Here is a 12,282-nt window from a genome sequence, read left to right on the forward strand (position 1 = left end):
TTTTAAAAAATTTTGGCCAGAAAATTCTTCCTTCAAATATTGATCGATTTAAATGATCCTCACCTCATCAAAAGCTCTCGAAATTGGAGCTCCAAGGAAGACCCAGGCATGATAGTTTTTGATAGGATGTGCGTCATATTGTTAATGATCGATACTTGAAGGAGGAGTTTCCTGGCCAAAATTTCAAAATTGTTTGGGGGTTTTTTTTGTGGTGGTTGGTGGGGGGGGGGGGGCTGTTACAAAGAACGGTAGGACAGGATATCCCGTTATAGATAGTATGCAGATGACGTCACTCAGGCCTTTGTTATTGTTTTTGCCATCCGCGTATGTGAGTTGTTCTCACTAAACTGTATTAACCAGACTCTAAAAGTTCATGGTTACACAGAGTTTGTGTGTTGGTCCGTTATACTTCCGGATGGCAATGTTGTGAACTCCTTGGCCAAGCGCATTCTATCTATATCAGTTAAATGAACTAAGTGGAAATCGATGAAGCGTGACGGGTGAAAACAGCGTCAAGTTCCGTGACGACACGAAAGACATTTGATCAAAATGAACAATACGGGCTTTCTGCTGCTACTCAAGACAACTAAATAGAATTTTCCCCCCGAATGAACTATAGATAGTATGCAGATGACGTCAATCAGGCCTTTGTTATTGTTTTTTGCCATCCGCATCTGTGAGTTGTTCTCACTAAACTGTATTAACCAGACTATAAAAGTTCATGGTTACACAGAGTTTGTGTGTTTGTCCGTTATACTTCCGGATGACAATGTTGTGAACTCCTTGGCCAAGCGCATTCTATCTATAGATAGAACGAAGATGACGTAAATCAGGCCTTTGTTATTGTTTTTTGCCATCCGCGTTTATGAGTAATTCTCAATAAACTGTATAAACCAGACTATAAAAGTTCATAGTAGATAGTATGCGCTTGGCTAAGAAGCTCACAACATTGCAATCCGGAAGTATAACGGACCAACACACAAAACTTTGTGTAACCATGATCGTTTATAGTCAGATTAATACAGATTAGTGAGAGTTACTCATAAACGCGGTTGGCAACAACAATAACAAAGGCCGGAGTGACGTAATCTTCGAACTATCTATAGGGGACATGACGCCTGTTAGGCGATATTATAATTTTTTTCGGACAAAGACAACGCTGTTAACGGCAAGGTACTCATTTTACACCTGAGTACGGTGAGAGAATGTGAGTAAAAAGCCTTTTCCAAGGACTCAACTATGCGCAGAGCCAGGCTCAAATCCAGGACCTTCCGATCTGAAAGTGAGTGTCATACCACAAGACAACATAGCCGCACAATTATTATAATAATTTAGTGTCCTAGGATTTCCAAAATATTAGCCTTATCTTGAGCAAAACATTTTTAAAAAAAAAGAATGTGATAACAATTATTCATAATCCCTTCTGGCAGACAAGAGTAAAAACAAACATATAGATGGAACAAAATTGACGTCACTCAGCTCTTTGTTATTGTTTTTATAAGTCCTAACTAAATTATATTAATCAGACAAAATGAAATATTTCTCCGACGAGCATAAAAGCTTATTCAGAGGAAAAAACAAACATAAATCTGATCATGTTTGGACTTTTACACATTCTGATCATAAGTCATATGAAAAGTTCTTGCCATAATGAAGAATAAAAAGTACAGATTTTCTTTGATTAGAACCACAATGGCTGCCGTTGCTGGGCGACGTGACATCAGACTTTTGAATCCAATTACTGATAAACGCGGTTGGCCAAAAAAAAAAAAGAAAAGAAAGATTTAAAAAAAGCAATAACAAAGACCCGAGTGACGTCAACTTCATTCTATCTATTAATGAGGCTGACATTTTCCGGTCCAAGCATGTACTTAAGCGTGCTACGTGATGCACAACACAATCACTGATAACAAAATGAAGTGTATTAAGTGCTTGATTGTTTTGTTTGTTTTATTTTGGCCATAACATTTACCTTATACTTAAAATTTTGCCATGATAAATCGGGTCTGCCCAAGGATAGATGGTGACCGCTTCTTTGCTTATAATAATAAAATCTTTATTGTCCTAAAAAAAAGTGGCAATTTGTCAAAATTTATGACAATCTATTATGGATAGATAGTGTGCGCTTGGCTAAGAAGCTCACAACATTACCATCCGGAAGTATAACGGACCAACACACAAAACTCTGTGTAACCATGAACTTTTATAGTCTGTTAATACAGTTTCAGGTAACAGGCAAGTATTTAAAATGCTATGCTTTCGGTCACAACTATCCATATCTCTTGCTAGCATAATAATAATAATAATGATAATGATAATGATAATAATAATAATAATAATAATAATAATAATAATAATAATAATAATAATAATAATAATAATATAATAGTAATAATAATAATAATAATAATAAAATAATAATAATATAGTAATAATAATAATAATAATAATAATAATAATAATAATAATAATAATAATAATAATAATAATAATAAAGAGCGCTTATTATAGCGCTGTCTAATCATTAAAAAGAAAAAAAAAGAAACCAAATACCAAGAAACAGGATTGTGACGTCACTAGTTATATATTAGATATCTATCTATATAATATATTACAATAATAATGATAATGATATTAATATTATGCTCCATCGAGCACGGCTTTTGAATCCTCTTGACTTTTGTTCCGGTGTTTTGTATATGTAACGTTTTGTGGTGGATCATTTCTAATGTAACGTATATAACAGCATATTTCGTAACGACACTTACTTGCGTTGACACAGATGACTAACCATTATGGATATATCTATTGTACCACGCTTACTGGGTGGGGTTCCTGGCCTCCTATAGTGGGCAGGGAAACAATTACTGTGTCTTCTATCCATATATCGCTGTTTTCCAATTTGCTTTCTATCTTTGTCTTGGGATGAGATTACTTGGTTTTGTCCTGGCCCTGGCCGGATACCCTAGCTGGGAAGGAATCAGCCAAATGTATCTTTAGGGTATTGGGAGATGATATTGTCTTGTAGATAATTTCTCTGTTATGCTTTGTATTATTTTTGTTTTATAAATGTGTAAACATTTGAGGGTGTTCCTCTTAGTGGGGACCTGTGCTTGCGTCAGGATGGAACATTTAGGTGATCTCAAACTAAGAACATTGATAGTGTGCTCTTGGAATCTAAATCTGTTCCCGAATTGAACTAATCACCTCTGTTTTCCCTTTTCTTGAGTAATAATTGTAATTCTGGATCTTTTTACTATCCCAATTTCTTCCTGTTTACTGGCACTGATATGACCTTAATGCTTTGCAAGCGCCGTAAAACCCTTAAAAACAAACAACAGTATCACACTAACAATTCGGACAATAAACTTTAGTACTTATTCACTCGTAGTATTGTGGAAGGGAACTTAACCACGCCCCTCATATCATAAATAAAAAAAATTTAAAAAAATAAAATTGAGCTTTATATAGCGCAATATCCACTAAATGTGCTCAAAGCGCTTTACAAGGGGTCCCTGGTCAACAGCAACATTTAACATGTAGGACGTGACATGCCGCCTGTTAGGCGATATTACAATTTTTCGGACAAAGACAACGCTGTTAACGGCCAGGTACGCATTTTACACCTGAGTACGGTGAGAGAATGTGAGTAAAGAGCCTTTTCCAAGGACAACTATGCGCCGAGCGCGAGGCTCGAACCCAGGAGCTTCCGATCCGAAAGCGAGTGTCATACTGAACATAGAGTGTCATAGACTGAACAGTTATTATAAATTTAGTTAGCAAAATGGCAAAGATTGCTTAACTAAGCAAACAAGACGAAACTATTTTGCTCTTTTCTCAATATGTCATTTAATTTTATAAGGGTATGGGATACTGTGTCAAACGTTTTTCATAATCTATTCAATGAAACAGAACGCAGTTCAATCTCAGTTGTATTAAAACTTCTTTGCCTCAGGCTACGTTTGAAATGTAACGAAATGAAACATTAAGTGTGTAAAAAACGGTATCGTTCGTTCAATACTCTTCAACAGTCGTAACGTCACTTCCTTCCTAATGACGCATGGTAACTTAGTAACACTGGCTCTAAACTATCGGAACAATGGCGGACACCGTATGAAATATTTCTCCGGCGAACATAAAAGCGTATCAAGAGGAGAAAAAAACCCCATAAATTTGATCATGTTTTTGACTTTTACACATTCTGATCACAAGACATATGAAAAGTTCTAGCCAGCATGAAGAATAAAAAGTAATGGTTTTCTTTGTTTAGAACCAAGATGGCCGCCGTTGCCGGGCGGCGTGACATCAGACTACTGAATCGAATTGAAATTCGATATGGAGTACATGATAAGGAACAAGCAAGAATACAAACAAACTGTATGTTGAAATCATGGCAACTCTTGGCCCCCAGCAGGCCTCATGCACTCATTATTCGAGGACGAACATTTCCCAATAAAATCAATAGATTAACCCTCTCCTTACCAGCCATTTTCAGAATTTTCCCCAAAACTTCGCATCCACCCAACACAAAAATAGACATTTCTTACTCAAACAGAAAAGCAACAAGCACATTCTATACATAATATCGTTTGACAATATGGGATCTATTACAGAATGTCAAGTTTTTATTGCTATAGCAAAAAGAAATGAAATCTGGATGAGAAAAGCGACGGTTGCATCGTAACAAATGTTACGATTTTTCAATAGGTGGTAAGGAGAGAGTTAACTAAGCGTTTAAGTTTAATACTCACACCATCTTCCAGCCAGATGACACGTACCAACACACAAACATTTGTTGATTTGAAATATGTAACAAAATGAAAATAAATTATGTATGAACAGTAACATTCGTTCATGTGAAATTCGATATTAAGTAAATTACTAGGAAACACGAATACAAACTATACGTTGAAAAGATGGCATGGCTTGCCCCCCCCCCCCCCCCCCCCCCCCCCGCCTCCCAAGCAGACCTCGTGTATTCATTATTCGACGAATATTTCCCAATAAAATCGATAGATTAAATCAGCGTTTAAGCCTAATACTCACAACACATGCCAGCCGGATGAGACGAACCAACTAACAAAACTGTGAAGACCGATGAACGTTGTTTGGCTGATTGATAAAATATCGTGATAACTAATCACCGGGCTAAAAATAGGCGGTCTAAAAATAGCAACTAAAGCTAAATGACGTCATCTTCATTCTTCTAATTAACCAGTTGATTTTTGACCAATCTAAACATGAAGTTTGTGACACACCCTCACACGTGCTCGGACAAATTTATTATTTTAAATTGAGCTTTATATAGTGCAATATCCACTGAATGTGCTCAAAACGCTTTACAAACATAGTTGATTTTTATAAATAGTAACATGAATTAAATCGACCTCTCTCTGGTCATTGTTATTGTTTTTATACCGCCAAATGGGCGATTAGTTATCACACGATTTTCTCGATCAGATTTTAAACGTTTAAATTTACAGAGTTTTCTGTGTCAGTTCTAGTGATCATGCGGTAGAACAGTGGGTATTTTACTTAAACGCAAACCATCAATGTAAAACCTGTGTAGTTTGTTGTGTCTACTGATCACAGCCATTGTTTACATTATGACGATTGTCCGAGAGGCGTGGTTATTTACCTGTCTATTTGAACAAATTAGCTACAGCCAAATTACAGCTCAATCTCAGTTTTATTAACTTATTTCCTTTTGGCTATGTTTGAATGTAACGAAATGAAAATAAATGTATAAACAGTAACATTCGTTCATTTGAAATGTGTAACGAAATGAAAATACATGTATAAACAGTAACATTCGTTCACTTGAAATTCGATATGAAGAAAATTACTTTCAAACACGAATATAAACAAACTATACGTTGAAATCACGACAGGGCTTGGCCCCAATCAGGGCTAATGCATTCATTATTCGAGGAGGAATGTTTCCCAATAAAATCAATAGATTACCTCAGCGTTTAATCCTAATACTCACAACACATGCCAGCCAGATGAAACGAACCAACTCACAAAACTGTGAAGACCGGTGAACGTGGTTTGGCTGATTGATAAAATATCGTGATAACTAATCACCGAGCTGGCGGTCTAAAAATAGCAACTAAAGCTAAATGACGTCATCTTAAATCTTCTAATTGTCTATTTGAACAAATTATGAGCTACAGCCTTATTGCTCGATCAATCTCAGCTTTATTAACTTCTTTCGCTCTGGCTATGTTTGAATGTAACGAAATGAAAAGACATCTATAAACAGTAACATTCGTTCATTTGAAATATGTAACGAAATGAAAATACATGTATAAACAGTCACATTTGTTGATTTGAAATATGTAACGACATAAAAATACATGTATAGATACATGTATAGATAGAACGAAGATGACGTCACTCAAGCCTTTGTTATTGTATTTTGCCATCCGCGTTTGTGAGTGATTCTCGCTAAACTGTCTTAACCAGACTATGAACGTTCATGGTTACACATAGATTTGTGTGTTGGTCCGTTATAATTCCGGATGGCAATGTTGTGAGCTTCTTAGCCAAGCGCATACTATCTATAAACAGTAACATTCGTTCATTTGAAATTCGATATTAAGTAAATTACTTGCAAACACAAATAGAAACAAACTATACGTCGAAATCACGGCAGGGCTTGCCCCCCCCCCCCCCCCCCGCGCCAATCAGGGTTAATGCAATCATTATTCGAGGAGGAATGTTTCCCAATAAAATCAATAATATCTAGTTTGACAATACCCCCGACCCAAATATTATTATTATCAGGAAATCACCAGGAGTTGGAGTCAATCTCGATACCTGGGTGACCCACTGGCTCCAAGACAGCATCATGTTGGAGTAATTTAAGTGCTAAAAATTGAATCCATCTTAACATCATCTTAGGATCGTGGATAGCTCATACGGTAGAGACACGCTCTCCCCGGCCAGGCGGAGTTGTCGTACCAGTAAGGTCGCGGGTTCAAACCCCCGCCACCGCCGCGAAATCTTTATTCTCTATTGTCTTCTGGCACTTTCCTACTCATTTCATTTCTTGTTGATAAAGGGGAAACCCGAAAGGTGCATTTTATCTGTTTTCGTATGTTAAATTGAAGCTTACATTCAATTTCACATCGTTAATTATTAGGTTTTGTTGAGGAGAAGGGAATAAATCTTTAAAAGGAAGATAACATGTGATAAAAGGTCGAGAAGTTACAGGTTTGAGAGATTTTTGGTCAAGATGAGGTGGGTCATTTAAATCGATCGATATTTGAAGGACGAGTTTTCTGGCCAAATTTTTAAAAAATTCCCGTCTTTCCGGAGTAGAGCAGTTAACGGGTAAAAGGGAGTTTGAGATCTGAGTAAACACAAGATTAAAAGTTTTTTGAAGCTTGGCGAAATGAAGTAAATCGCCAAGGCCAACGTATACACCTATGCAGGTCTGACATCCGAACCCACTTATTATTATGAGCCTAGTTTAACATTGTTGTAATGGACTATATTTTGAGATTTCCATTACAATAATTGTGACCCCTCGTCTCAAAACGGTATTATGTCGGGATGGACCAGATGCTAAAAAGTCGAATTATACTTAAACTGGTAAAAAAATTACACATTGGTATTTAGAAAAATAAAATATGATATTCATTCTCCTCTATAAAGCATATAAACTCAACTTATGCATGATATTTCTGGCTACAAATTCCATTTTCAGCATCTTAATCATCCCGAATTAATACCGTTTTGAGACGAGGGAACACAATTATGAGCCCACAAGGAATTTGGTTATCAGACCTGCACGTCGGTCAAGGCTCAAGCAAAAACCAATTGGTAAAAAACAATCACCCGACAAGAAATAACCCAATCAAACGGTTAAATAGAAAAGACCTACCAGATTACACTCTTCAGACTGCCATCAGCCCACAATCGCCCGAAACACCCTGCCTAAAATCCATCAGACTGCAAACGTTTAAGGTTAAAAAAAAATTTTTATGAGCTTTTATATAGAGCAATATCCACCAAATGTGCTCAAATCGCTTTACAAAGGGCCCCTGGCCAACAGTTAACATTTAGGACGGGACATGACGCCTATTAGGCGATGATAAATTTTTTTCGGACAGAGACAACGCTGTTAACGGCGAGGTACTCATTTTACACCTGAGTACGGTGAGAGAATGTGAGTAAAGAGCATTTTCCAAGGACTCAACTATGCGCCGAGCGAGGCTCAAACCCAGGACCTTCCGATCCGAAAGCGATTGTTATACCACTAGACCACATAGCCGCACAAGGTTACACATCGTTTTGTGTGGTAGCGGATGTTAAGAGTATTTTAACTAAACGCATCGCATGAATTTGATTCAATCGTCTGATGTCACGTCGCCCAGCAACGGCGGCCATCGTGGTTCTCAACAAAGAAAATCGGTACTTTTTATTCTTCATGTTGGCTAGAACTTTTCATATGTCTTGTGATCAGAATGTGTAAAAGTCAAAACATGATCAGACTTATAGTGTGTTTTTTCCCCTCTGGATACGCTTTTATGCTCGTCGGAGAAATATTTCATAAAGGCGTCCTCCATTGTTCCAATAGTTTAGAGCCAGTTACTAAGTTACCATGCGTCATTACGAGGGAAGTGACGTCATGACTGTTGAAGCGTATTTTCAATATCTAGTTTATTCCTACATAATACAAGAGTGAAGTGCAGGCAGGGTTACATCTTAGCATAAATCTTCCAGTCGGCCTTTAGATAGTATGCGCTTGGCTAAGAACCTCACAACATTGCCAACATTGTATAGCGGACCAACACACAAAACGGTGTGTAACAATGAACTTTTATAGTCTGGTTAATACAGTTTAGTGAGAATTACTCATAAACTTAGATGGCAAAAAAAAAAAACCAATAACAAAGTGACGTCATCTTCGTTATATCTATAGCACATCACTGGCTGCCAGTTTTGTTCCTCTGTTCACGCAGTAATTATTATTGGATGACTAGATGTGTTAAATATAGCGGAAAGTACTCACTTTGCGATAGAGTTGCATCGCATCCAACGAGCATCAAGCAACTGTCACTATTGTCCATTCATTTATCTCCAATAGAATTACGGCATTGTTTTAAAGGCCTGTTTAGACTTTGTTCTTTTGTAAAACGTTTCAAGCACTTCCTCGTGATATGGTAGAGCTTTCAACAAATACAATGTATTATTATCATCGTCGTCGTCGTCATCATCATCATCATCATCATCATCACCATCATCATCATCATCATCATCGTCGTCGTCGTCGTCGTCGTTATTATTATTATTACTATTATTATTATTATTATTATTATTATTATTATTATTATTATTATTATTATTATTATTATTATTGTTATTGTTATTATTATTATTATTATTATTATTATTATTATTATTATTATTATTATTATTATTGTTAATATTCCACACTTCGGAAACCGGGATCAACACCTGATCTATTTGCTTTGTGATAACTCCTCAAAGATCTATTTTATTGATCTTCACCTTTAACAGCAGGTATTTCACGTGACGGTATGGACAGATAAGCGGTACCAAATGAAGTGTGTCGGTATGTTTCCAGCTTCGTGGTCACCGACGCGTGAAGCAACAGGTAGTGAAAAGCGTCCCTGAGAAGGATCAAAGGCGACCGGTGCCAGAACGCTTTGCCGTCATAAGATTAAAAGACCGTATTTGTTCCTCTCTATATATTTTATAGCAAAGGTCACTGTTTCTGCATTTTAGTGTTTAAAGAATTATGAGGTATGCCCTATGGGTTGATTAATTCGGGTTTGGAGGAGGAGGAGGAGGGGGAGGAGGAGGAGGGGGAGGGGGAGGAGGAGGAAGGGGAGGAGGCGGAGGAGGAGAAGAAGAAGAAGAAAAAGAAGGAGGAGGAAGAGGAGGAGGAGGAGGAGGAGGAGGAGGAGAAGAAGAAGAAGAAAAAGAAGAAGAAGATCATGATGATGATGAAGAAGAAGAAGATAAAGAAGAAGAAGAAGAAGAAGAAGAAGAAGAAGAAGAAGAAGAAGAAGAAGAAGAAGAAGAAGAAGAAGAAGAAGAAGAAGAAGAAGAAGAAGAAGAAGAAGAAAATGAAGAAGAGAAGAAGAAGAGAAGAAGATGAAAGAAGAAGAAAGAAGAAGAAGAAGAAGAAGAAGAAGAAGAAGAAGAAGAAGAAGAAGAAGAAGAAGAAGAAGAAGAAAGAAGAAGAAGAAAGAAGAAGAAGAAAGAAGAGAAGAAGAAGAAGAAGAAGAAGAAGAAGAAGAAGAAGAAGAAGAAGAAGAAGAAGAAGAAGAAGAAGAAGAAGATGACATTCTTAACGGCTGAGCAAAATAATTTAATTTAAACTAATAATAAAGAGCTCCATTCACACAAAAGCAAGCATTGTGTGTATCTCTCTCTCTCTCCCTCTCTCTCTCTCTCCCTCTCCCTTTTTCCCCTCCCTCTCCCTCTCTCTATCTATCTATCTATCTATCCATCTATCTCTCTTTCTCTCTCTCAAGCTCTCTCTCTCTCACACCCACACCCACACACATACAAACACACACACTCTATCGCTATTTTTCTGTGTGTGTGTGTGTGTGTGTGTGTGTGAAAAGAGAGAGAGAAAGAGATAAAGAGAGAGATATATAGATAGAGAGATAGATAGATAGAAAGAGATAGAGAGAGAAAGAGATAAAGAGAGATAGATAGAGAGATAGATAGAAAGAGATAGAGAGGGAAAGAGATAAAGAGATAGATAGATAGAGAGAGAGAGATGGAGAGAGAAAGAGATAAAGAGAGAGATAGAGAGAGAAAGAGATAAAGAGAGAGAACGAGAGAGAGAGAGAGAGAGAGAGAGAGAGAGAGAGAGAGAGAGTATGTGAATGTGTATGTTGAGTGTGCCGGTAACAGACGGATAGTGCACAATCCACCGGATTGAAGTACTCTGGCCACAGTAGGGACTCGGTATGGTATACATGGTACTTAGGTCTGACTATGGATTGTATGGTAGCCTCTGGTAGCCTCTGGCTGCTCTTTGGCCAATAGCCAGGAACTCTAATCGCGTGTGACCCAACTGTAATTATTGACAGGCAGGAGATCAACCCTAAATGGCCGTCGTCACTTGATTATAATGAAGAAAAAAAATCATCCCGAAAAAAATAAAAACTCTCTCCCTCTCTCTCTCTCTCTCTCTCTCTCTCTCTCTCTCTCTCTCTCTCTCTCTCTCTCTATCTATCTATCTATCTATCTATCTCTCCCTCTCTCTCTCTCTCTCTCTCTCTATCTATCTATCTATCTATCTCTATCCCTCTCTCTCTCACACACACACACACTCAAACAACACATATATATATATATATATATATATATATATTTTATATAATATATATATATACCTTTAACCCTCTCCTTACCAGCAATTTTCAAGATTTTCCCCAAAACTTCACAACCAACTAACACAAAATAAATTTCTGATCACTCAAACACAATAGCAGTAAAGTTCTTGCGATGCATAATTTCTTTAACAAAACATATACTCCACAATACACTTTTCATTTTCTTTAAATGTTATGATGTACAAGAGAAATTTGAATAAGAAAAATGTTGGTTGTGTCATAACGAATGTGACGATTTTACTATGGTTGGTAAGGAGAGGGTTAACATAATTTCTTTTTTACATTTCTTCATCCTATCGTAATCAGAAAACGACAATGTTAGATGACAAGTTCTAACACAGACCCATTCTGTCGTATCGAATCTGAAAAACAACAAAAAAATACCCCAAAAAACGTTTTTATTTTTATTTTAAAAAATTTTTCCCAGAAAACTCGTCCCTAATCTTGTCAAAAACTCTTCTTAAACCCGGGACCACTTTCAGTAAATTCCCAGGTTTGAACGTATTTGACAAAATGTGGGTCATTTTGATTTATCGATGGACATTTGAAGCATGAGATTTTGACCAACATTTCTAAAATGTGTTTTGTTTGGGTTTTGTTTAGTTTTGTTTTTTTTCCTAGGACGGTAGAAATGGGCATTGTGTTCATGACTTGAAGGATAAAAAAAGCAATAAATGGATTTCCAAAGTTAAACCTGTTAGATCAACATTTGTTTTGATCGTTTCTCTTTAAAAATATAAATACTGAATTAAAAGCAATCTGTACTGACAGTGACTTCGAAGATACAACAGAAAGACCTAGACTTGCGGGGCACTGCTGGAGACACAAGGAGGAGATTGAAAGCAGTCTTGTGCTATGGGAACCACCTGAGAGAACCAGAAGCAGAGGCAGG

The 12,282-nt window shown here is 36.9% G+C and overlaps 1 protein-coding gene across 1 annotated transcript in view; it reads right to left on the bottom strand.

Moving 5' to 3' along the window:
- The window catches only part of LOC144981112 (malignant fibrous histiocytoma-amplified sequence 1 homolog), a gene marked incomplete in the record, with an annotated part of 63,638 nt that overhangs the window by 44,363 nt on the left and 6,993 nt on the right, over nucleotides 1–12,282 (bottom strand).

This window comes from Berghia stephanieae, chromosome 10 (assembly GCF_034508935.2).
Source record: "Berghia stephanieae isolate SIO BIC M18660-M18661 chromosome 10, UCSD_Bste_1.3, whole genome shotgun sequence".
Lineage (NCBI taxonomy): Eukaryota > Metazoa > Mollusca > Gastropoda > Nudibranchia > Aeolidiidae > Berghia > Berghia stephanieae.